The 26,698-nt window shown below is 44.0% G+C and overlaps 1 protein-coding gene across 4 annotated transcripts in view; it reads left to right on the forward strand.

Moving 5' to 3' along the window:
* Window positions 1–26,698, forward strand: part of LOC146763044 (spindlin-Z-like) — a 159,278-nt gene that overhangs the window by 59,655 nt on the left and 72,925 nt on the right. The window lies entirely within an intron of this gene.

Here is a 26,698-nt window from a genome sequence, read left to right on the forward strand (position 1 = left end):
GGAAAAAAACAATGGTTTATTAAAAAACAGAATGCCAACAGGCAAGGAAAAACATAAATAAAAAATAACTTCTAGATATCAAACTGCTAGACCTCACCATCCCACTGAAACAAAGACACCCAAAATGCTGGATAATACCTGTTCTCAATACGCAATACAAGATGGTGTCAGCTCCCTCTTGGGAAGGTAGGAACTTCATGGAGCTGTTCCAGCAGCAGACAAAGGCCCAATGGCTTATCCAGTGTCAACCTCCTTCCAATGGCAAGGAACAGCAGAGTGGTCATGGCAGGCAAAGCAGCTGGGCTGGAGCCACTCGGTGTCATCCTCTCCCCAGCCCAGCATGGTTAACAGTGACTTGGGCTGGACTGGGGCATCTCTGCTCCACTTCTCTTGGTGGGATGCCTCCAACTTTGGACAAGCATCTATGGAATTTGCCTCAAGGCAGCCCAAAGATCTCTACTGCAGCTTCTCTGAGCCAAGGAAAGGAAGTGTTTTGCCTGGGCAAAGACCAAGCCAGTGAAGCAAATACCACGCTGCATAGAGCCATAAAAAACCTAGGTGGGGAGCTTTTAAAAAACACCCCCCACACAAAAGCAAACTCTACCCCACCCCCACAAGGTCCCAGGCTGCAGGGTCTTAAAGACACAGTAAAAATTTTTAGGCACAAATGATTACAGAATACACTATCATTATGAATCACCCCAAGACAAGAGTAGAGTGGGACAATCACCTCCTTTGACCTTGGAACCTTGGTCTATACCATTTCCATGAGCTAGCAGATATTGATGAAAGTGTCAGACAATCAGTATGCAAAGATAATGATTGCAGGAGACAGCAATCAATAATGGTTGTATAATGGCCTTTTAGTTCTTTCTGGCCACCTGTCCTGCCTACGTGATACTCTCCCTTTGACCTAATGTCACTTGTCTCAGCATGCATCAGGCCTTAGCATGAGCTGTGATAGCCAAAATCTGAGCAGGTATTGAGCAGTCATTCAGTACAGCAGCCCAGATGGGTTTATCTCTGCACTGCTTCCAATTGGTCTTCTTTCATTGCTGCAGCCACCCCCATAGGGCATTAGTACAAGAAGTTGGGAGGGGACACAGCCAGGATAGCTGACCCCAACTGACCACAGGTGTTACCAAAAATTAGTAAAAATAAAAAAAACTCCTCAACACCAATATAGTATTAAGAAGCAGGCATTCTTTATTTGGTTGAATGCATGAAGAGATATCTCCTCCAAAATATTGTGAATGCTGAATACAGAAAAGCTCCTGTTTACAGACTATATTTTACATACATATTTATTGTTTTTCCCAGAAAAAAACATACATATAATAATAATTTCCCCAAAATTATTAACATATTTTTCCTCCCCTTTATGCATGCGTTCTTCTGTCCTGGGGGTCTCTTCAGTGGTCCTGGGTGGTCAGTGAACCCAAAGTCATACCTGACCACCCAGTGAAGTGGTAAAAGTTGGCACAACTGGGATTGTTCCTTTTCAGTTCTTCTTACAGAATGGACATTGTGCAGTTCCATAGACCAGTGGTTTTTGAAGAATAAGCATTGTGTTAGCCCACCAGGTGCAGATGATTTTTCATCTGGCAACACAAGGATATTCCATACCATATGGCATTATGCTCAGTAGTAAAGTTAGGGGGAGGTTGGTGGGGAGGAGCTGCTATGGGACTGGGCATCCATCAGTCGGTTGGGGGGTAGTAGTTGTTTTCATTTGCATCACTTGTCTTTCTTTGATTTTATTTTTTTGTCTTTGTTGTTATTTTTTTATTATTATTTTAGTTATTAAACTGTTTTTATCTCAAGTAATGAATTTTCTCACTTACTCTTCTGATTCTCTCCCCTATCCCACTGGGTGAGAGTGAGTGAGCGGGCAGCTGTGTGGTGCTTGCTGGTTGTGGTTAAACCATGGCAGTCCTACTCAAAATAGTTCTTTCAGGTTACTTGCTAGTGAAGGCTCAAAAGCTGACTATAACCTGGAATATGCATTCTCCAAAATTCCACCAGGCCTAGGAAATCTTGATTCTTCCTTGTTAGCTGGTGGGGACATAGTTCCTATTTTATTGTTCACATCCATAGGGACATTAGGATGTCAATCCTGCCATTTTGCTCCCAAGAAAGGGATTTTCTGTGCAGGTTCATTGATGTGGATTTTTTTTTTTTTTTTAATGACAAAACCAAGTTAGAGAAGAATCTGAATTATTCTTTTTCTCTTCTTAAAATGCTTTCACTTTGTTGCTTCACACACTGATTTTGTTGGTGTTTGTAAATGTTCAGGGCCATCACCCTGTTGCTGTGCAGTTTGGATTAGTCAACTACAAATGGAAGGGCTGTGCTTCCACTACTGGGGCAGTTGATTCCAGGTGTATTTGATACTCCTCCATGTGAAAGTAAACTGTAACCTGCAATCTGGTGCCAAAGGAGTTGAGAAAAACCCCAAACATATCACCTGTCGGCCTTTGACTCCAGTTCATATTGGAGTTCTAGTGTGTCTGGTATGGCATCACTCAGTGGTGGTGTGACTTCATTTAGGCTGTACTAGTCTGCTTCTATCAGACTTTGGCACTGGCCATATGGGACTATTAAAGGACGAGTGAGTCTTGCTGATCATTTCTTGGTTCTCCAAGTGATGAATTGGCTTATGTATAGGAGCCAGGGAGTTTGTGTGATATTGTCACCAGTGCACTGCCCTGATTGCAATTGACTCCTGCTGTTCTTTGACCTGCAGCAACTCCTCAACAGAAGGATTTCTTGAGAGGACAGGCAGGGTAGACAGCTGTTTAACTTTCTGTGTGTTAATGGTGGCTACACCAAAAGCCCACTGGTACCCTTTTAGGTCCTTGAAGTACCTTCTCTTGGGGTAGTCTATGTTATGTATGCACAGGGCATCCAAGCCAGTCAGAATAGGATGCATTTGTGCACTTGTCTCCTGTACACTGTTTACTAAAGCCTTGTACTTTTGTAGGTCTGATGTTTCAGGCCATCAAATCTATACATACTATATACCCAGTCATCCCTTCCCTCCTTCTAGCTGAAGACAGGGACCCTTTCTTTCTGTTTCTGGTTGGAGTATTCACTCTGACCCTTGCATTGCCAGATGAGAAGTTCCCTCACCAGAATCAAGGAAAGTGATTGCAGTCTTTCTTCTATGTGTGGGAGATTGAGAATTGCCTTCTTGTGTCTCAACAGCAATTAAACTGATGGCCTTCTTGGATGGCCCCCTGTATTGGTTTGGCATGGCCTAGTTTTTGGTAGCAAAGGGGACCAAAAAGATGGCTCCTGTGAGAAGCTGCTGGAAGCTTCCCACCATGTCCAGCAGAGCCAGTCCCTGATGGCTCTGAAGATGGATATGCTGCTGGCCAAAGCTGGGCCAATGAGAGAGGTTGGTAAGGCCTCTGTGATGACATATTTAAGAAGGAAATCAAAACCAAGTCACAAGGTTTTGCTTCCAGTTGGAGAGGAGGAGGAGGTGAGAATATGAGATCCATGCACAGCCTGTGGGGGGAGGTGCCCACACCAGAGCAGGTGGATGCCTGGAGGAGGCTATGATCCAGTGGAAGAACTGATGGAGAGAGGGGGCCCCTGCTTCCAGGCTGGAGCAGCCTGTCCTTGGAGGACTGCACCCTGTGGAAAGAGAGACCCACGTCACAGCAGTTTTGGGAAGACTGTCTGCCCGTGGAGGGAGTTCACGCTGCAGCAGGTGCAGTATGGCTGCTGCTCATGAGAGTGGACCCATGCTGGACAAGTTCATAGAGAACTGTCTCCTGTGGGAGGGACCCCACAGCCTCACAGGGGGTGGACTCCTCTCCCAGAGCAGCAGAAGAAAATCTCAGTGATGAACTGACCAAAACCCCCATGTCCTGTCTCCCTGTGCTGTCAGTGGGAAGGAGAAAGGGGCTGGGGGGGAGAAGGTGTTTTAAGGGCTTATTTTACTTCTCATTATCCTCCTCTGATTCTGTTAGCAATAAATTTCACTTTGCAACTTCAAGTTGAACCTGCTTTGCCCTTGAAGTATTTTTTCCCGGTCCTTAACTCATGTAGCCTTTGTTAACTTTTTCCTTTTCCCTCCTCTGCCCAGCTGTGGCAGGGGAGGGTGAGAGAGTGACTCTCACGGGTGCCTGGTGTTGGGCCAGTGTCAAACTACAACACCCCTTTCTTAGCATATATCTTTCCTTAATCAAATACTAGCGTGCCCACTCTCAACCATATCACAAAGTACCACGTCTACTTGTTTTTTGAACATTTTCAGGGATGGTGACTCCACCAGTTTCCTGGGTAGCCTGTTCCAATGCTTAACCACTCTTTCAGTGAAGAAATTTTTCCTAATATCCAACCTGAACATCTCCTGATGCAACTTGAGGCCATTTCCCCATGTCCTATCGCTAGGTGCCTGGGAGAAGAGTCTGACCCCCACCTTGCCACAACCTCCTTTCAGGTAGTTGTAGAGAGTGATAAGGTCTACCCTGAGACTTTTTTTCCCCAGAATAAACAACCCCAGTTCCCTCAGCTGCTCCAGACCCTTTATCAGATTTGTTGCCCTTCTCTGGACATGCTTCAGCACCTCAATGTCCTTGCCGTGAAGGGCCCAGAACTGGACACAGTTTTCAAGGTTCAGCCTCACCAGTGCCAAGTACATAGGGACAATCACTTCCCTGGTCCTGCTGGTCACACTATTTCCAATACAAGCCAGGATGTCATTGGCCTTCTTGGCCACCTGGGCACACACTGGCTCATGTTTAGCTGCTGTCAACCAACATCCCTCAGGTCCTTTTCTGCCGAGCAGCTTTGCAGTCACTCTTCCCCAAGCCTGTAGTGCTGCATGGGGTTATTGTGACTCAAGTGCACAACTGAATGGCAGTAAACACATAAGTTTTATAGTAATAAGATGCTGCTATCATATCCTGTGTAGTGGTTATCTTTCTGCACATGTTGTTGGGTTCAGAGGAAGATCAATGTGATTAGCTGTTTTCAGTGAGAAGCTAAGCTACTTCATATTTGCAAAAATGTGAAAATTAAGGCAGTTTCTTGGGTTTAAACAAATAGTAAATTTCTTAAGTTGTTGAAGAAAGCATTATTTTGCAAGAATTTTTTTAAAATATGGATGACTGAATTTATTAAGTGAACAGTTACTAAGGTGTAACATATGCAATGTTGACTAAACAAGCAGATTTTTATTACCTGTAAGTGAATGCTGAAAAACTCATTGTTTTTTATAGAGTTCTGTCAAGAAAAGTTGTAGCAAAAGGATGAATAGAAATTAAGTCACATCTTTTATATTTCAAAATAAGCAATAAAATTTTAGGAAGTTGGTTGGCTAAGCTGTCATTGAAGTTCACAGTGGTTCCACAGAGAGTAGAATATTGAAATTGAACTGTTGAATTTCTGCCTTCTTAATCCTTGTTCTTTTGTCATAGACAATTTCAGAGTAAATATGCATCCATGCTGCATGAGGGAGTAGAGCTCTGAAAGAATTCTTTAAAAATACTCTGTGCATATGTTTTTGGTGTCCTAGTACCTAAGGTGGAAATAATTCTGCAATAAATGACCTGTTAAAGGTTTGTGTATAGATAGATGTTTCACTAGTCCTTCACAAGTGTTGGGAGGGAAATTACTAGAAATTGGAGTTTTAAGCTAAATTATATGTTGATAAAAGTACATTTTACTTTTTTAATTAAGTTGTTGCAAGCTCAGTTGGCATTAGCCAATTCTCCTATTCTTCCTATAGCCTGATTCCTTTTTAGTGGAATAGAGGAAGTGTGTGGTTTTAATACCAAACTTAAGATTCAACTTTTGTTTCAATTTTAATATGTGTCTTTTGAAATAATAATGGAAACAAAAAATTCTTCATAGGGCAAATATACTGAAAAATATAATTCAGGCCATTAGCCAAATATTATTGAATCTGGTTATAATGTTGCTAATGTGTGATGCAGATCAATTAAGCAGCATTTATATTGTTTTAATTTTCGAATAATGGTTATTAGCTGGCTTTGATATTTATGAACCCTCCAAACCTGACCAAAACTGCAAGGTTTTGTTGAATACATTATCCTGAAGAACCTACATTTCTTCTAGTTTTAGGGTTAGTTAGTTAGTTTTAAAAATTGCAACCATGTAGCTTTTTTTCCCCCTGAAACCTGGAGGGAATTTCAGAAAGCTAATTTAGCATGAGACTAAATTTGAAACCTATAATGAAAATGATCTGTTTTGTTCTCTCCCCCTCATCTCTTTCTGAATATGGTATGTGTTGCTGTAGTGGGTCCTCAGCTGGGTAATAATTAGTATTGACTCTATGATTCACAGAAGGCTGATTAATCTCTTTATTATTATATTATTATTAAGAAGCCCATTGCTTTTATAGACAGTTACAATACAGCTGGACCTAATTGGTTCTCTAATTAAAATACCATCACCATTAGTTAAGAAACTACCCTTGGTAAACAAACCTCCATAACACATTCCACATGTTCACAACAACACGTGCAGCAAGCTAAGAATTATTTATCATTCTTTTCTCTGATCTTCTCACAGCCTTTCCCAGAAAGGCCTGGGAAAGTTATGTGTTGCTCTCTGTGGCCAGAGAGCTGCTGGCATGGGTATGCATGTGTAGTTTCCCATTGCCATCTCTATTACCTTCATTTTTCTGTACTGTTTTCATCACTTCAGTTTTGTATTCATGCTTTTAATTTTTGCCTCTGTGTTGATAAACAGGTTTTTTATTAATTTTGACAGAATTTTATGCCTATAGCTAATTGTAAGCATCAGTTGACATATTGATAGTTCGTCCGGTTTAGTGAACATATACTGTTATCATTGTCATTTATTTTATAATTAGCCTGCATGTCTTCATGTTCAGTGTTTTAAGTCTGGAATGGCTGGTATGGTTTCTTCAGTAGTACATTATAGGACTTTCTTGGTTTTTGGGTTTTTTTTCCCTTTCTGTAAAGAATTTCAGGGAGATATAGAGAAGCATACAATTAAATGGAATGAAGAAGACTGATCAGATGTTACAATAGCATTTCCAGCTTTTTCAAAGCCCAGTACAGTGGGAGAAGCCATAATTTGTGAACTATTAAACTAGACCAGCCAAGATGATCATCCTTTTTGCAGGCACTTCTAACTATTCATCAAAGAAAGATAAGCACTTTGAAAAGCTCTGGACAGACACCATCTAATTTCTACACCACAATACTGGTGTGAATGTTATATCATCAATGGTTATGTTCCTAATTGTCGTGGTTTGACACGGAAAAAGATTTTTTCCGGAAAGAAGAGGTCAATTTGGATATTGACCAATTGAAGGTGGACACGCCTCTGAGAACACAGAGGGGTTAAAAGCAAAATTCCCAGGAGAATTTTCTCTCTTTAGTTCTGGTCAGCGTGCAGTGCAGGACTCTCCCCTGCCCGGCCTGTGGCTGGGTGGGGGAGGGGAAGGCCCATGGCCTGACTGAGGTAGGCCCAAGGGTGGAGGGACTAGAACCGGGCTGGCCCCCTGCAGATGGAAGGGTGGAAGAAATCTGGGATGACTCCGTCCCCCCCCCCCCCCCGCAGAGTTTCTCTCCCGAGAGGGAGGGAGAAAGAGACAGCAGCAGTTTTTGTCAACAATTTCACCACGGGGAAGGAGGAGTAGGGGAGGCTGCAAGATGCCCAGTCGTATGGGAGCTGCTGGAGTCTGGGCATTGAGCCATCCTGGGAATTCAGACTTTTAACCCTTCCTTGAGAAAATGAAAACTCTGTGAATTTTTTTTTCCCCTCCTCAGTTTGAAAGAGAAGAAGAGGGACACCTTAGACCCTGAGATGTTAGAAAGAGGAATTCTAGATGGGAGGGGGACAAGGAGTAGCTTTTAGCTAGACTTTTCCATGTTGGCCACAAACTGAACCAATCTTCTCCTTCAAGAGAGACTGTATTTTAGGAAGATGCCAGAACAAAGTCAAGAGACCTGCTTCAGCTGAGAAAAGACAGAAATGGAGTGAACAGAAAAAAAGTTAGGGGGTTTGTGGTGGTGTCCCCTGTCCTCAAAGGAAGGAGAAGAGAAGAAGATCTCTATTCTTAGACCCTCGGCCCCAGGGGAAAATGGGAAAATGGGGGGGACTGTGGTCCCAAAAAATAAAAAAAACTGAACTGTTGTTTTCTTCCCTCTTGGCAGGGCATCCTTTAAAGGAAAAATCCTAAAAGCAGTCTGTCCATCCATGCATTAATAGTGAGAGCACTGTGCATAAAAAAGAGAGGGTCACTATAGCAAACTTTTTTTCTCCGGGCAGTGCCATGTGTGACATAGAAACACAAGATGTAGCAGCTGTGTTTGTCTTGGGGGGTCTGTGACACAAGAGAGACTCTTGTCTCCCTCAATAAGCTGAATATCAATTGTCTAAAAAGTAGAAACCTGATTAGGGTCCAGATTGTGTTTCACTGTAGTTTATTAGAGTTGAGTAGTGAAAAGAAAAATACTTTACAAAGTTTTCATTTTGATCTTTATGTACTTTTTTTTTCCTTTTTCCTTTCTTTCTTTCTTTTGTAATAGTAACTTAATAATTTTTTTTTTCTGTTATTAAGCTTAAGCCTGATTTACTCTATTCTCAATTCCATTTTACAGCATTCAATTAAGAAATTACATTTTCATAGAAGCACTGGCATTGTGCCAGTGTCAAACCATGGCACTAATAAATTCTTTCTGCATTTTATATGAAAAGCAAAGGATGAAAAAGAAAATATTACAAAAGCACACCATTCTTTTGATGAAAGTGAAGTTACCCTTTCCCCCCTTTTCTGTTTTTTTTTTTTAGCAATTCCACAAATGGAAAAATTAGCTGGTTCTAATTAGTTTGTTTGCTTGGGGAGGGGAAGAAATTAGCCTGGGATATTTTTGTACATCTACATTTCTAGTACATCTACATTTTGGGAGGGGAAAGCAGGAGAGCAAGAGAGAGTGCCATGTGATTTGGAAAGTCTTGGCAGGAGCACTGAATTGGGGAGTACCATTCCTAAACCACAACAACCAAGCACTGAGGCTGGTGTCACCAGCAGCATTTTGGGTTCTTTGATCATGGGTTGGTCTACACTATGCCAGGACTTTTGGCAACAGACAACATACACCTGTGTCCTGGTTTCAGCTACAGTAGTTTCTTCTCAGTAGCTGTTACAGTGCTGTCTTTTGGATCCATAATGAGTGATGTTGATACAATGATGTTTTGTTTTTTTGCTAAGTCACATTTCTCCTAAGCCAAGGACTTTTTCCTTGTCTCATGCTCTGCCGGTGAGGAGGTTTGCAAAAAAACTTTGAGGGAGCATAGCTGGGACAAGTGATCCAAGCTGACCAAAGGGATATTTCACAACATAGAACATCATGCCCTGTATATAAACTGGGGGAAGGTAGCTGGAAGAGGAGCCAATCTGGGTTTGGGAAGGGGGGTCTGGCATTGGTCAGCAGGTGGTGAGCAATTGCATTATACATCACTTGTTTTTCCATTTTTATTATCGTTATTATTTACCATTATTATTGCATTTTACTTTATTTTCAATTATTAAAGTGTTCATATTGCAACATGCAAGTTTTACTTATATTTTCCTCCCCATTCCATGGGGTGGGGGGATGGGGGGAAAGAGAGAGGCATTGAGCAAGCAATTTCATGGTTTTTTAGCTCCAGCTGGCCTTAAAACCATGGCAACCTGTCTCAAATGGGGAATAGGATCTTTGTGCAGCAGTTAGCAGGGCTCATTAAAAGAGCTTTAAAGTAGATTTGATGGGGGAAAGGGATGAAACCAGGCTCCCTTGAGAAAAGCCTGGTGGCAGCACTTCAATATTTAAGGGACAGTGTGTTAGCAAGTTCCTTTGGACTACTCCACTATGTGCTGAGTACACTAGAGCACATTTGAAATGCCCTGATCCTAATGAGTGCAATGCCCTAGCCATCTCAGTGGAGGTAGGGGATGAGGACCTATGCATCAGCAAAGACACTAGGGTTATTGATGTAGTAGAAACCACAGAGGCACCTGAGAATGGTCACATAGGAATTAGGACATCTTCTCCGAAAAAGGTTTGGGATCAATAACCCAACTGAAGTGCATCTGCACCAATGCACACAGCATGGCCAACAAACAGGAGCTAGAAGCCATTGTGCATCAGGAAAACTATGACAGTAAACATGGTGGGATGACTCCCACAACTGGAGTACTGCAATGGATGGCTAAAAACTCTTCAGAAGGGACAGGTAAGGAAGGAGAGGGAGTGGGGTAGCCCTGTATATTAGGGAGCATTTTGATTATCTAGAGCTTGATGACAGTGATAAAAGGGTTGAGTGTTTATGAGTAAGAATCAGGGAGAAGGCCAACAAGACAGATATCCTGGTGGGAGTCAGTTATAGAGCACCCAACCAGAGTGCAGAGACAGACAAATTATTCTATGAGCAGCTTGAAGAAGTCTTGTGGTCACTGGCCCTTGTTCTCATGGGGGACTTCAAACTACCAGATGTCTGCTGGAAATACAACAGACCAGACAGGAAATGGTCTAGGAGGTTTTGGGAGTGTGTTAAATTCCTGACACAGTTCATGACTGAGCCAACTAGGGAAGGTACTGGGATCTGATTAGTGAGAGATGCTTCTGCCCGAATTAAGGTGCAGACAAGTTCATATGCTGAAGTCAATAGTACGGATTTAATTTAACAGTAAATGTGAGGTAGAGAGATAGAAAGAAATAGAAAGGGGGGATAGGAGGAGAGAGACAGAGGGGTCAAGCAGAAGACAGTCACTACCCATGAATCCAGCGGTGTCCCATTGGTCCTTCTTCACCCTGGCCTTCTTGGTGGTGGGGGTCCCAGAGTTGTTCTTCTGGGGGTTTCACCTTTATACAGACCAACTTCCTAGTATCCACAGGGTAGTCACAAGTGCCATCCCATAACTTGGGGTGATAATGTGTATGAACAGTTGTTTCCTTTCCCACAGCAATTTGCCACATTGGGAATTTTTGTCAAGATGTGTTAACCAGGATGTGCTAACCAGATCTCACCTCTACCAGGCTTGGAATTAGTGCCTTCCTGCTGTAAATTCCTCCCTTCTGTGCTTATCTCAAGTTCCTGCTGTGGTGGCTTATCTTATGGCAAGTTCCTTCTGTGGCCTTGACAGTGTTTGAGGTGGGCAACTGTGCTCTTTAAGTCCTTACAGAAGGTTCTTGATCTGTTGTTTGTGAACAAAGAAAGACTTGTTGGTGATGTGATGGTTGGAGGCAGTCTTATGAAATGATAGTTTTCAGTTCTGAGATGTAAGGAGCTGGGTCAGCAGTATTGCTATCCCAGAATTCAATGGTCAGTTTAGGAGACTGAGAAAGTCCTTTGGGAGGCAGTCCTGAAGGGCAAAGGAGTCCAGGAAGGCAGGATGTGCTATAAGAAAGAAATCTTAAAAGAGCAGAAGCAGGCCATCCCCATGTGCTGAAAGATGAGCTTGTATGGAAGATGACTGGCCAAGCTAAACAGAGAGCTTTGTCTGGAACTCAGGAAGAAAAAGAGTTTTTCACCTCTCGGAAAAGGGGCAGTCAATTCAGGAGGACTAATGGATGTTGGGAGGTTGTGCAGGGAGAAAATTAGAAGGGCCTAAGCCAAACTGGAGCTTAGTATAAATACTGCTATAAAAGACAATCAAATCTGTTTCCATAAATACATTAGCAACAAAAAGAGGGCTAAGGAGAATCTCCATCCTTTATTGGATGTGAAGGGAAACAGTGACAACAGATGAGGAAAAGGTTGAGTTACTTGATGTTGCTTTTTCCTCTATCTTGAATAAGACCAGCTGTTCTCAGGCTACCCAGCCCATTGACCTGGAAGACAGAGATGGGGAGCAGAGTAGGGCCCCCATAACCCAAGGGGAAATGGTTAGAGACCTGCTACACTACTTAGACATGCACTAGTCTATGGGACAGGATGGGTATAAGGGTACTGAGGGAGCTGAACGAAGTGCTTACCAAGCCACATCCAAATGTTTATCAACAGTCCTGGCTAACCAGGGAGGTCACAGTTGGCTGAAGGTTAACAAATATGGTGTCTATGTAGAAGAAGGGCTGCAAGGAGGATCCAAGAATCTATAGGCATGTCAGCCTGACCTTGGTGCCAGGGAATGTTATGAAACAGATCATCTTGAGTGCCATTATGTGACATGTACAGGCCACCAGTTGATCAGGTCCTCTCAGTTTGGGTTTATGAAAGGCAGGTCCTACTTGACTGACCTTATCTCCTTCTATGACAAGGTTACCCACTTAGTGGACAAGGGAAAGGCTGTGGATGTTTATTACATATAGGTAAAAAACCTTATAAAGGAAGGCCTTATAAAATCATGGCTTAGGCCTGATACTTCAGCTAAGTACAGCTGGCAGCTAGCCTGATAAGTTCCCATTATAAAACTGTCAGCTTTCATGAGAATGGAATCCTTTAACAGTGAAAATATAGTTATTCTCATGAGAAAGAATTCTGTGACTGTTAACATCACCTGTGAAAGCTATCCTGAATTGTTGAAAAGAAGAATGCATACAAAGACTGTAGTCGGCAAGTAGGCACCTCTGGTGAACTGACCAATCAAACGGGGTAACAAATAGTTACCGACCAATTGAAGTTGAGCATGAAACTTGTAAAACCCTATAAATTTGGGATGTGGAAATAAACTGGAGCTTCTCTCTTAATGTTTTGTCTATTCGAGACAGGTTTTATAAGCTCTCATAGACAAACATTATACCCTTGATAGCTCAGCTACCTCAGGTGGCATAACGTAGCAGGACGGTTCCTGCGACAGTGTTGGAAACAAAACAGTTTTAAAAAAAGGCAAAATAAAAAAGCTCTTTACAGAGAAAAACTGAGCCAGGGCAAGAGGTTCTTGCTTCTGCTAAAACACTTCACAAAAGGCAATTATTTCCTTTGTTCTCTTCTTTTTCTAGTGAATTGCTTAGGCGGGACTTTTTGGCTTCTGTCCAATTAGCTATCCTGTTGCCTTCAGGGGAAGGCAAGGCGACCTGGTTGCAAGGAACAGCACGGCAGCCCGGCCTAGTCCGGGCTACTCGGGCTAACAACAGACGCTGACACCAGTGTGATGGATGGTCGAAAGCGTTTATTATCTTATCTCATGGGTTTAAATAGTCTTGGGGGACTTTGCTACGTCAGGGGGGGGGTTGGTAGGGTCTCTAGGGTTAGTCAGGAGTGGAAAACTACTGGGTTAGGTGTGGTTACATGCTCTGGGGGTAATAGATAACATGCTGCAGGAGGAGAGGGGAGGGGTCTTTCTTTCTTTCACATCCCGAGATCTTCCATTCACCTGTCCCTATCTACTACACTATCCTTAAGTTTGAGGTGAAATCTCCAAGGTCCTATGAAGTGTCTTTTAACGAAATTGAGGAGAGAAACTTCTGGGCTTTTGTTCTTCTTAAGGAGACAAAGGGTAACTTGTTTACTCCGTCAACAGGGGGCACATTCCTACATCTCACCCTTTCTATAGATCTAAAAAGGAAAGAGGAGAAAGGAACATGATCTGAAAAATCTCACATTTGTTGACAATTTGTAGTTATGCTAATAATTTTTAAATTTGATTATAATCTTTATTGCTTGTGAGTTATTCTTCTCTCTTAACTTTGTTGAAGTGTTTTCCCAGTCAAGCCTCAAGTTTCTGTCTATATATGATTTAAACATATAGAACTTTAAAACATTTTTAACATATGATTTAGAGGTAAGTTAATAACCTTTTAACACAACAATAATAACTTACAGAACTTTTTCAGTACAAACTAATTTTTTAAAACAATTTAAACTAGTGCAAACTTAGAAAACATAGTCTGCATTCCAGCTGTCGCTCAGTTGTCTGTGTGTTCTTTTTCTGGCATCTGCTGCTGTTCTTGGATCAGCTGTACCTGTGGCTTGACATTCTTTGCAGGGACCCTTCGAAGACCTGCATCTGTAGAAAAGCATGCAAACCCCCTCCCCCAAGTCACAAGAGGATGGGGTCCTGAAATTTGTCCTGTCTCTGGATCCTTTATGAAGACTGGTGGCCTTTCCTTGAGCTTTCCTTGACTGGTATTGCTGAAATGTCTGAAAATTTATGGTACCTGCTTCATGAAAGAATCATTTAAGAAATTAAAAACATATATTGCTTTGTTCAGCCTCTCTATAGTCGATAGCATTTCTGTCCCTCCCTTTTGCCTTTCAAGGATTGTTTTCACTGATCTGTGTGTTCTTTCTACAATAGATTGGCCTGTGGAAGAATGTGGAATGCCTGTGGTGTGTTTGACACCCGCAATTTTGAAAAACTCCTGCAGTTTGTTAGAAACATAGGCTAGTCCATTGTCTGTTTTAACTTCTTGAGGGATACCTAGGGATGCAAATGCTTGTAAGAAATGTTTAATTACATCTCTACTCTTTTCTCCTTGATGTGCGGATGCAAAAATTGCTTCTGAGAATGTATCTATTGATACGTGTATATGTTTAAACCGTGCAAATGACTGATATTGAGTTATGTCAATTTGCCATATCTGCAGGCTATTTAAGCCTTGAAGGTTAACCTGCCACTAGAGGACATGAGAAAGCACAACACAGTCACAGTCACTGCTATTGTCACGATAAAGAGACTACTTTTATTTTCTCTGACTCCAGCATTTATAGTTTTCCAAAGGTGACAGTGGATTGGAGGGTGAACATACCACCTCTCCAACAACACTGGACAAACTACCAGTCCATCATATTTCTCCACCTCTATGAAGGAATGCAAAACAATAGGTTATTTACAGAAAGTTGTGTGAGAAAGTTTGCTACAAGAATGTAAACTCAGAAGGCTTTAGAAAATCTTAAAAAAACAGAAAAACAGGGTGATATCTCACCCTTCTCAGTTAAAAAAAAAAAAAAAAAAAAGAGGAAAAGAAAAATGAACAAGGTTCAGTGTCCACTCATGGAGGAATCATCAGAGTGATCACTTGCATCGTCTGCATCCGAGTCATCACTCAATGATTCACCCACTTGATGCCTTTTAGGTTGGTCACGGTTTCCATGTTCCTGTCGGCCGGATTCTCTCTCTGCGGTCGCAGGTCAGGGCAACCACACTTTGAAGGTACCCAGCGTGCTTCAGTATCTGAGGACACACAAGCATACCTGCGCCCCGAAGCAATAAGGTCATAGGGACCTTCCCATTGTTTGGTGACTAAATTCCACACCCGAACCTTCGCTCAAGGCTGATGTGCCTTGTCCACAACCTTCAACGAGAGATAATGATTCAAAATGACAGGGTTATTTGAGTTCTGCTGCACTGTAAGATGATTGATGGTGTACAATGCTTTTTCCAACTGACTGTGCGGGGTTTCACCCTGCATTCCCTGTTTTTTGTTTTTGAAGAACCCGCTTCAGAGTACCATGAGCGCATTCTACAATAGCTTGACCAGTCGGAGAATGAGGGATACCAAACTTGTGTGACACACCCCACAACTGCAGGAACTGCTGCACCTGCTGTGATGCGTAAGCAGGACCATTGTCGGTTTCCACAGCAGAAGGTATGCCCAGAACGGCAAAGGCCTGCCTCCAGTGGGCAATGACATCGCGAGCCTTTTCTCCAGTGTGAGCGGAAGCCCACATCGCAGAGGAGAATGTGTCCACCGTGACATGCACATACTTGAGCCAGCCAAACTCGGCAATCTTTGTGACATCGGTCTGCCAAAGCTCCAAGGCTCTAAGGCCTCTGGGGTTTACCCCTGCCAGTAAAGGCAGACCAAGCGCATGGCAGTCATCACAGGACTTGACAATATCATGAGCCTCAGTTGGCGTCTGCTGAAACTGCTTCTCCAGGGTATGTGCATTCTGATGGAAAAACGCATGCAATGCCTTGGCCTGCGTGAATGTATCAGGCTGAGGTGCTACCCACGCTGGATTAGCCAATTTGTCAGCCCTCGTGTTACCTTCCGCTACAAACCCTGGTAAATTGATGTGACTTCTTACATGCAGAACATAGTACGGATGAACCCGGCCCTGAATGGTACATCACAAGGTCTTCAGTAAATGAAACAAGGCAGGATTACTGACCTCCTTCAAAACCGAATTACCCAATTGCTGTGGGATGTTGGCCACATAGGCAGAATCCGTGACCAAATTGAAAGGTTCCTGGGAAAATCTCTCAAATGCCATGACAGCAGCCCTCAATTCAACCAATTGGGCTGACCCATCCTGATGACCTTCCAGAACCTGCCACTCAGATGTCTCTCCAAGTAACAATGGCCTTTCCTGTTTTCCCTGAACTGTCAGTGAAGATGGTGAGCCCTTGCATGGGTTCTTGACTATTTTTGGGCCCCAAAGAGATTTGTGTGGATTTTGTCACCTGCAGTAGCTTATAGCTGGACAGATGATAAGAGATCTGCCCTGAAAAGTTTTCAAGATCACTTTGCAGGGACAAGCTGTGTGCAAAGCTCCAGTCAAAATCCTCCTGGGATACCAGGAGTCTGATATTTGCGGGATCCGCACCCATCAATTGCAAATACCGTTGCTGGCATTTGATTATCAACCGAGCAATTAGCTGAAACTATGCAGTTGCCATCTTCTGCAGCTGATGGGGCAAGAAAACCCATTCCAAGATGTGTAAGGGATCGGATCATTTGTCACTCCATTGGCCAATGATACCTCTGGGATGGGAATCTGGAGTGTTAACGAACACAGTGACATCAACGGAAAGATCAATGTGATAAACTTGACAGGCAGAAACAGCCTGCTGAACCTCCTCCAGCACGTGATGTGCCTCAGGGGTCAACGTGCAAGATGATTTTAAATCAGAGTCTCCTTTCAACAGATCATACAGAGGAGACAGTTGTGCGTTGGTTAGTCCCAGATACGAACATAACCAAGTGATGACACCCATCAATTTTTGAGCATCATTCAGTGTCTTCACTGAATGCACAAATTGCACCTCCTGGTGTCGGATTGTCCGTTCCAGAATTTTGACCCCCAAATATTTCCAAGGAGGTTGTTGTTAAACCTTTTCTGAAGCCACCTGAGGCCCATGAGCATGCAAAGCATCAAGCAACCGAGGCTGAATCCTCAGCAGCTCCTCCTGAGTGGACACAGACACCAAAATGTCGTCCATATAATGATACAGACACGCATCAGGAAACTGCTTGAGAACTCCAGACAAGGCATGAGCCACATACCATTGGCATATAGCCAGGGAATTGCACATCCCCTGGGGTAAAACTTTCCATTGATATCACTGTGCAGGCTCAGCATTGTCGATTGCTGGCACTGAGAAGGCAAATTTTGGTCTGTCATTTGGATGCAAATTTATCTTGAGGGAGGGACCACTGGTTCTCCCAAACAGTTTTGTCCACCAGCCACCATATAGGAGGCATAGGACACTCTGCGCCCTTCGTTGCAGTGGCCCCCATCAAAAACCCATCCTAATGTACACCCCCCAAGCAGACAGAACACCCCTCCCCCAGAGGTTAGCAGAAGTAGAAGTAACATGAGGCCTAATCCAGGCCATCTGTCCCTCTGGGTTCATGACCAGCACAGACCACTGGCTCATGTAACATCATCCCGTTCCCCCCAGTCCTGCGACAGACGTCTCCACTGGATTCAGGGGCCAGTCTGGAGGCTGAGTGGCAAGGGAGAGAACCGTGACATCAGTGCAACTGTCGAGAAGCCTGCGGATGTGGATCTCCGACGGCATCTCACCAGGGATGGACAGGGTACCCAGCATCTTTGGATGGTCTTTGGTCAGGACAGCGGTCCAGTGAACTTGAGGCGGCCCAGTGGATCCAAAGCTTCCAGCCCCACAAAACCGGTCAGCTGTCCTGCGAACAGAAGACTTAAAAGGCACAAGTTGAGCAAGTTGCATCCCTTTCAGGATCATAACAGGGGGGTGGGTGTGGAGACCATTGCACAAATCTGCCCTGTGAAGTCTGCATCAATGAGACCCAGGTGCACAATGATGCCCTGAAGGGTGGCACTAGACCTCCCCATAAGGAGACAACTCATGCCCTCACCCAAGGGACCAAAGACATCCAGGGGAACCTTGTGTATTTTACAAGATTCTAAAACAACTGTTGCTGCTGTGCAGACATCCACACCTGCTGAGCCGTGGGTGCTGGCTGCAAGCTGGTTAAGCAAACCTCCATGGGCTCCAGCATCTGGAGAGGAACTTGTGTCTGGTCGCGCCTCCCTTTCGCACTCCGCTTCCCGTTTCCCAGGCCTGGCAGTGCTTGGCTATTAATATGAACAGTTGCCTTTGCAGACATTGGTCATATGGTTTGGCCTTCCACACCTGCCACACAAGAACATGGGAAGATTTCCCTTCTGTGCTTTCTTCCCACATTTTTTGCTGGCCTGAGCATTCCCCTGATGTTGCTGCCAGCCCTGCGGCACCGCCCAGACCGGATGCGCAACAGTAGCCCAGGCAGCCATCTTCTGAACCAAGGGGCCTAGGTTTGCACAGGCCTCCACCATCTGCGAGACAGTAGGCTCACCAGTAAGAGCCTGTATGACTCTCTTACAGTCTTCATTGCAGTTGCTTCTTGCAAGGTTTGCAAGCACAAGTCTCCTTGCCTCAGGATCTGCCAAATGCCTCTCCATAGAGGTAGTCAGCCTCCCTGCAAATTTCATGAAAGGCTCATCAACCCCCTGGACAATGACCACAAATGGCTGCAGCAGAGCAGCCATTTCCAGGGTCTCAACAATTGCTGCCAAGCCTAGTATCTGGCAATGGTCAAGCACGAGGGGATTGTATCCGTCTTGCCCCTGAGGATCAACATAATTGCCTGTGCCCATCAACATGTCAGTGCTAACCGCATTCCTGGGATCCTGCGGCCCCCGCATAGCATTCCTTTGCACTGCACTGGCCACCAAGCAAGCGAACTTAGCCTCAAAAACGTCAAACTGCACAGGGTCAGAAAGAGCATGTGCCACAGAACGGATGTCGTAAGGTGTCAGCAGCTCAGCAACAAGCATTTGGAGCGTCTACATAACTTCAGCAGATCCGACACCATGCTGAGCAACCGTATCATGGACTTCCATCAGTATTTTAAACAATAAAGGCTGGTGGGTGTTGTGAGCAACACCGCTGAGCACAGGGAAAGTCTGGGGACCCCCTGCTAAGGTTGCATCACCTGCCATGTCCTGTCCCGTGGGCTCCACAGGGACAGCAGCAGCAACTTGACTGCGAGGCGGTGCAACATCACTTGACACCATGCCCCCCGCAGCATCAGCAGAACCAGAGGAGCCTCCTCCACGATCCTGCAGACACTGCGAGGAGGCAGAGTCGCACATCTCCTCAGCCTTATCTAGGACCTCCTGCCAAAATTGCCCGTGGTCATTCGGACACATGGTCACCTGGCAGGCAGGAAGGGTCCACAAAGCTGATGGGGAGGATCCGCGGCCACGGGAACCTACCGGTCTCCCACCAGCCACGTCAGCAGTTGCGCTTAAATTAAACACCCCAGCGCCCTGCCGCGCCACAGCCCTGACACCCACGGCAGGCGGGGAAGGTGGGACCGAACCCGCCGGCAGTCCGGCAGTGCCGTCCACCACAGCACTGGCAGATGGCACTGCAGTGGACAGAGGCGCCAGCACAGACCGCAACCCCAGCACTGTGCTCCCCTCCCCAGGTGCGGAGGAGGGGTGGGGTGCAGAGAGAGATGTGGCACGTGGAACTACGTCACTACGGGATGACACAAAGGAATCCAGCACGCCCCCAAAGAGCGTCGGACCCGTGCTGCGCAGCCACACGGCGGTCACCGCCCCCGCCAATTGAAGCGGGGTGGGCTGCCCACCTGCTGGGGCGGAGCCTGACGGGACATCGACCAACGCCTTTGGTGTCTTCCACTGCCTGCGCATGCCCAGCAGGCTGCGCAGAGTCAGAAATGAGAGACAACACCCCCGGGAGGACGAATCCGAGGTCGAAGCGGCCAAACCCGCTCCCACCGTCCCCAGGGGTTATGTTGTAGAAACACCTCAATTTGGACAAAGTGTCGGCACCAAGTCAGACACAATCAGAGGCGTGGGCTGATCCAAGGGCCCCCCCTTGCCCCCGAGCACCGGGAAGGCACAAAGAGAGGGCGGTCTTTCCCCCAGCCCACTACCTCCGCGGCACGGGGAGGGACAGGATGGCCGAGCCAGCTACACTGAGCCCCCAGAAGCTTGCGGGGCTCCGTCCACCGACTGGCCGCTCGAGACCAACTGGTTGGGAGCCCGATCCACCCTGGAGGAGGAGCCGTCTTCTGGCTCACCATCTCAGGGAGAAAGGGAAATGCCTGCATCCTGCAGGAACTCAAATTCCCCGTCGTTGACATCTGAGACAGACGGGTCCCCCAGAGAACTCCGAGAGCTACAAAATCCAGACCCCTGCGAAACCGCGTCCAACATTTTCCACTGCATCAGCAGTGCCCCAACGTCTACAGAGCAATCATCAAACAGGGCGTCCATGAGACTGCCTCCCACGAGAGACCACGTCTCCTTGAAGAGCGCCTCCGCAGGGTTGGAAAAGAACCCTTGGTGCCTCGCCCACAAAAACAGCCTCTCAAAATCACTCCAGGACATGGAAACACGTTTCTGCTCCAGAAAGCCCCTCCAAAGGTCCACAATCAGAGACTCCTTTGCGAAACCCATAAAGGTTTCTGTTATAAATTGTGACACGGCAATTTGAAGTGTCTTAATTCAATAAAGCAATTTTATTTAAAATTAGCAAGCGAGTAAGGCAGGCAAAATTCAGCGCTGGGCGGCCGGGGAGTCTCCTGCTCCACCAACGGCGCGCAAAAATGTTCTGTCCCAACCTTCCTTTTATCCCCCCCCTTCTCCTTGCAGGCGTGACTCTCCAGATGTAGTCTGAGTCTGGTCGTTGTGATAGCTTCTAAGTCTCTTCTTTTGAGATACAGCAAGCAGACCAGATACACACACACCCAGGACTGTAATCTCAACCTCCTTATCACCTTGTAAGCAAATAAGCATTTCAAAGACACACCAGTACATTCTTAGCCACTATCTTATGCAAAACGAATTAAGTTAACATACCACAGTATATTCTTATGCAAACTAAAGTAAGCAAGCATACTACAGTGAACAAATTATCTTTTACTTATCTCAATTTCCCCCTTTTCTTGTTCATCTTTATTTTGTTCACTGAATTTTTGTAACTCCTGGTGACTTAGTATTAGGGTCTCATCCACATTGTGTATGGGTTCATATTTTGCCCTAATGAGCATTAAATGTGCTGCGTCTAATCGTTCTTTTACTATTTTTATTGCTTTATTGAAGATGCATGGCCCAAAGGTCAGTCCCAATATTATCAGTATCAGAGGTCCTGCAAGGGTGGATAGCAAGGTAGTTAACCAAGGAGATTGATTGAATCATGATTCATACCAATTTTGCTGTGCTTCTCTTTCCCTCTTTTTCTGTTCTAATTTTCTCCTTAATTCTGCCATGGTGTCTGTAACAATTCTAGTATGATCAGCGTATGCACAGCATTCCTCCTTCAGGGCTACACACAATCTCCCTTGTTGTAATAATAGCAAGTCTAAACCCCTTCTGTTCTGCAACACTACCTCAGATAGGGACCTTAATGATTTTACCAATCCATCGATGGCCTGCTCAATTTTACTCAGATCTTCATTTACTGAAATTCTTAATGCTTTAAATTCCTTTTGTTGATTTACTAGGGATGCCACCCTAGTTCCAGCTCCTATTCTCCTGATGGTAAGGAGAGTTGCAATAGTTAAGGTAGTGAGGAGTTCCCTTTTCATTAGATGGTGATCTGGTACAGTTTGTTGTTCATATATGTTTTGGGGGTTTATGACCTGTCCAGTAGCCGGGAGGAATATAACCATCTGGCTTCTAGACCACCTTAATGTATGGATCAGGAGTGGGGGGGTCCCATGTACTAGCTATTGTTTTACAACCCCAATACGCACAGTAATATTGTCCAGGACTATTGCAATACCCTTTACTAGGATTTGAAGCAGGACACATATAAAACGATGAAACTTAATGGGAACCCTAACCAGTACCTAAGGATGCCACAGGTAACTGGAAAGTGGGAGCTCCAGCTGTAGTATTGCTCCTTATAACTCGTGAATCCTCTTATCTTCTTAAAGTCTACTTGAATGGTTCATGAGTTGTTACTTCTGCAGTATTACAATATATACAAAGGAAAATTACAAGCAGTAAGCAAATGGCATGTGGGGTCTGGTTTCTTACACTGCAACAATTATACTCTTGAGCCCAAAAACTATTTCTGCCTTTGTTACTCCCAGTCCCGGGGTAGTTCCGCAAATATTGCTTGCGTATTCCATCCTGAGGGCTCCTTCCTCCACAGCTGTTTACTCCTCTGCCTCGCCTGTCGACTCGGGTGCTTCGAGCCACAGGGTGTACCATCTTCTTGGCAGCAAGAGTATTCTTCAGGAGGGGATTTATGCCCTCTGGTGCCTTGCCGCATGCAATAAGAACGCCAATTCTGATCTTTTACCTCTGATGCGGTACAACTGACCCCTTTTAGGTTTTTCTTACAAAGGCCTTTTATGATCTCTGCTACAAATGGGCTCGGCTCGTTTGTATGGTAGCAGTAATTTGAGAAAATTTCTCACCACTCTTTAGATTCTAATCGGATTTCCCCTCTAGTCACTTTACAGGTCAGTACCCAAGCTGTAATCTCTCTTTGTACGTTCTAACAGGAATTGCAAGTTCCTCGTGGAGGATACCCTCTGTTGCAATGTGACTACCACCGTTCCCCACACACCTTACAGATATAGCATACAAAAGGATAGCAATTACAATTTTGATTTTTACACTTTACTCTAACACTTGAATTACTAATTAGCCCACTATCTAAGTAATATAAGTTTGATGTGTATTCAATCTGATAAGAGTCCATTAGTTTCTCTGTAACTTCAATTTCAGGTTCCCGGGAGGACTGGTTATTTGCCACACAGTGTTGTTAACTGGTCCTTTTACTCGACTGACATGTGTCCATCTTCTTTCTGCAGTCCGAATTGCAGTTTCTGTAGTGAGTAACACAAGATAAGGACCTTCCCATTGTGGGGTTAGTGTAGATTTTTTCCAGGATTTTATTAACACATAGTCTCTTGGGTATATTTTATGTATTTTTAAATCTAAAGGGGTTCTTTGCGTAATGATTCTTTTTTCCCCAAAGTTCATTGCGGCGTTTCATTAAGGCAATAATATATGAGGTTATTTTATAGTCTTTCAACTGGGGGTGGTCTCGGGGTTCCTCTAAATCATATGGCATGTGGGGTCCCCTATCAGAATCTATTGTTTTTACTATCCCATATCTAGGGATTATTTCTTCTAATAATATTCTGACCACTGTCTGAGCAGTAGTCCGAGTAGTGGGGTAAGCTTCTACAAAATGGGTGAGATGATCTACTATTACTAACAAATATTTATATCTACCCACTTTAGGCAATTCAGTGAAGTCTATTTTTATTTTGGCAAAAGGCCTGTGAGCTAATTCCCTTCTTCCCATGGGCCTTTCCCTAAGATGTTTTCTGTTTATTTTTTGACAGATCAGACAATCTCCCACTACTCTTTTAGCCAAATCATAGATTCTAATACTCATATATTTAGTGGCAAATTGATTTACTAATGCCTGAGTTCCTCAATGAGTCTGGTCATGCAATCTTTGCAAAATTTCTGAGGCCTTGCTTTTAGGTAAAACAGTTCTCCCATCTGGGAGCTTCCATTGCCCTTCAGACCCCTCCTCAATTCCCATCTTTTGTAATTTTTCCTTTTCTTGAGTGGTAAAACTATATATTTGCCCTTTTTCTTTGGGGGAGTCCACAGATACAGTGTCGCTCTGCCCCATGTCCCCCCGAGTTCGTAGGGCTGCTTTCTTGGCTTCTTGGTCAGCTAAATTATTTCCCCTGTTTCTAAAGTCCAATCTTCTCTGGTGTCCCCTTAAGTGGACCACAGCAATTTGAGCCGGGCCTCTTAAGGCATTTAAAACTTGGACAATTAGCTCTTGATAAATTAGATCTTTTCCCTGTGAGTTTATAAGTCCCCTTTCTTCCTAAATTTTCTAAATGTGTGCACTATCCCATATGCATATTTAGAGTCTGTGTATATTGTTCTAATTTTTCTTTTTAATAACCTTAAAGCCCTGAGTACTGCATATAATTTACAAGCTTGTGCAGACCAGGAGTTACTTAGTGGTCCGGATTCAATTACTTTTAAATCTTTTTATGGATTTGCAACTACTGGAAACCGGGCTAAAGTCTTCTTATTTATTTCTCTTAAATTGTGCACTAATCTGTAGGACCCATCTGACTTCTTTACAGGCAGGATGGGAGTATTGAAGGGAGACATACAGGGCTCTAAAAGCCCTTTTTCCAATAACCTATCTATTTCAGGTTTTAGTCTTAATTTTCCCTCCCTAGGGATGGGGTATTGTTTTATTCTTACGGGTTTGCTAGAATCACTTATTTCCACTGAGAAAGGCTTAATCTGCAATTTCCCCACCGTTTCTGGGGTATACCACACCTCAGGATTAATTTTCTTTTCATCCTCCACCCTTAAAGGGCAGAGCTTTATCTGTAATTCTTTATTTACAACTTCTAAATTAATACCCAATTTTATTATCAGATCTCTCCCTAATAAATTGTAATCTGCTTCAGGTACCTATACCAAATTTGGAATCAGTTTCTACTATCACATCTTTGATAACAGATACCTCAAAGGGCTCTCCTTTTGCCCCAATTATATGTACAGTGTCAGATGACTTTTTACATCCAAGCGGCAAGGCTTGCACTGTGGATCTTTCAGCCCTGGTATCCACTAAAAATTTCATTTCTTCTTGTTGGGGTCCCACTTTTAAGCTTTACCAAGGGCTCCTTATGATGTTTCTTTACATACGTAAATAACTTACTTATTTTAAAATATCATAGCTTAAATAATAGTGTGTACACAATGATTTCAAATTACTTCCACAGAAATGCAAGGGGGAAGAATAGTTTTTGTAGTAGACATTTCATAAAATGACTGCACACTAAGCTGAATTTGTATAAGCTGAGGCAGGAATTCACTCTTCTGAGTTTAGATTGTCCTGGCATTATTCCAGCTTAGGGGGAGAGGATGGAGTCCACAACATCATTGATGTGGCTGCTGTCATTTTTAAATGCACGAGGTTTCACAGCATACAGCAGGAAAGCAGAGACTGCATTTGAAGATCATACAAAGGATCAACTAGTTTCTGATTAAGAACACTCTTTTTTTTTTTTTTTTTTTTTTTTAGTGTCTTCCCTTAAATGCAGAAAATAAGTATCAAACGAATGAACAGCCTCACTAAGAAATTGTTACAAGCTCATTAACTGTGTTTACATCCAAAATGCATTGAAAGGAAAGGGCTTTTTGCCTTTCAGAAGCAAATGAGCTGAATTACTCAGGTCATGTTTTGCACTCCGGCTGATTTTATCAGTGCAGGCACTAAGGCTTCAACACATGCAGTTCTGACAATGTCTGCAATTACTTGTGAAAACTATTCTTGCACACATTGTTTCCCTGAATCTCAGACTTACTTAAAATAGACATAATGTTCTGGCTGATAGCAATTTCAGTATTTTGAAAGTAATAAGGAAGAACTGCTTAGAAGAAGTTATTTGTGCTGTAACTAACAGTTGTTTACAATGTCTCTAGGCACAAAACCCCATCATCTGTCATTAGCAGACAGTGATTTCCAGTGATGATATCAAAGTATTGGTTATTGAAAGGGAGCTCTTTCTATAGTACACTTCCCTGGACCATGCTCCCTGCTAGGGAGACTTACCTTAATACTTACTTCACTGTGTACCTAAGAAAACAAGTTAAGCAGAGCTCAGAATGAATTGACTAATCTAAAAACTTCAAAAAGCGGCTTCCCAACCTCAATTTCTGTTCCCCCAGACAGTAGCAGCAGCAGTGTGGGAAGTGTCCTGAAAGGGTGGAGGTAGGACCATGTTTGAACAGTAAGTTATGTGACAACTGTACAATTAAATGACAATAACAATACATTAATACTTTTGCATTTAAGAATTGAAGCTGCAGAAGCAAAAGGCTTCTTAAGGAGGGCAAGATAATGTGGTCCATTATAAAAAGCAAGTAAAAGCACTGCCAGCATCTCACCCCATACAGGCTCCACAGCATGTCCCAAAAATCTTGAAAAGGCTGAGCAGCTACACTGCAGTGTGGGTGGAAGCAGAAATTTTGGCACTGGAGAATAATGCAAGAGTGCAGCTGTCTAAACAAGGGTGGTTTACACCATAAGCTCTATCAGGTTGACATTTCCAACCCCACTGCCACCTCTGGGGCTGGCAGTGAAGGGACCTTGCTGCTTCTCTGCTGGCCTGGGGCCTCACACCCCTAATCTTCCTTAAAGGCATTCTCATCCACTATCTGTTGTTTGCATCCCCTCTTCATATGTCCCTTCTTTCCACAGTAGAAGCAGACAATTTCACGACCTCTTTCTTTTCTTTCCCTAGAAATATAACTCTGCTCCCGATTCTCCCTTTGTTCTACATTCCTTGTATGGGAATTAGGGTTAGGCCCTTCCCTCACACTTCCATACAATAATGTATCATTTTAACTTTGTCTTTCCCTTTTCTAGATGGGAAAGCATCCCAATTAATTATCATCAAACCCAAGGGCTTGGGAATCTGGGGAAGCTTAGCATGGGTCCCCTCTCCCATGGGACCAGAGGGCTTGCTTTTCC

Source organism: Lonchura striata, chromosome W (genome assembly GCF_050655825.1).
Source record: "Lonchura striata isolate lonStrDom1 chromosome W, ASM5065582v1, whole genome shotgun sequence".
In the NCBI taxonomy this organism is placed as follows: Eukaryota; Metazoa; Chordata; class Aves; order Passeriformes; family Estrildidae; genus Lonchura; species Lonchura striata.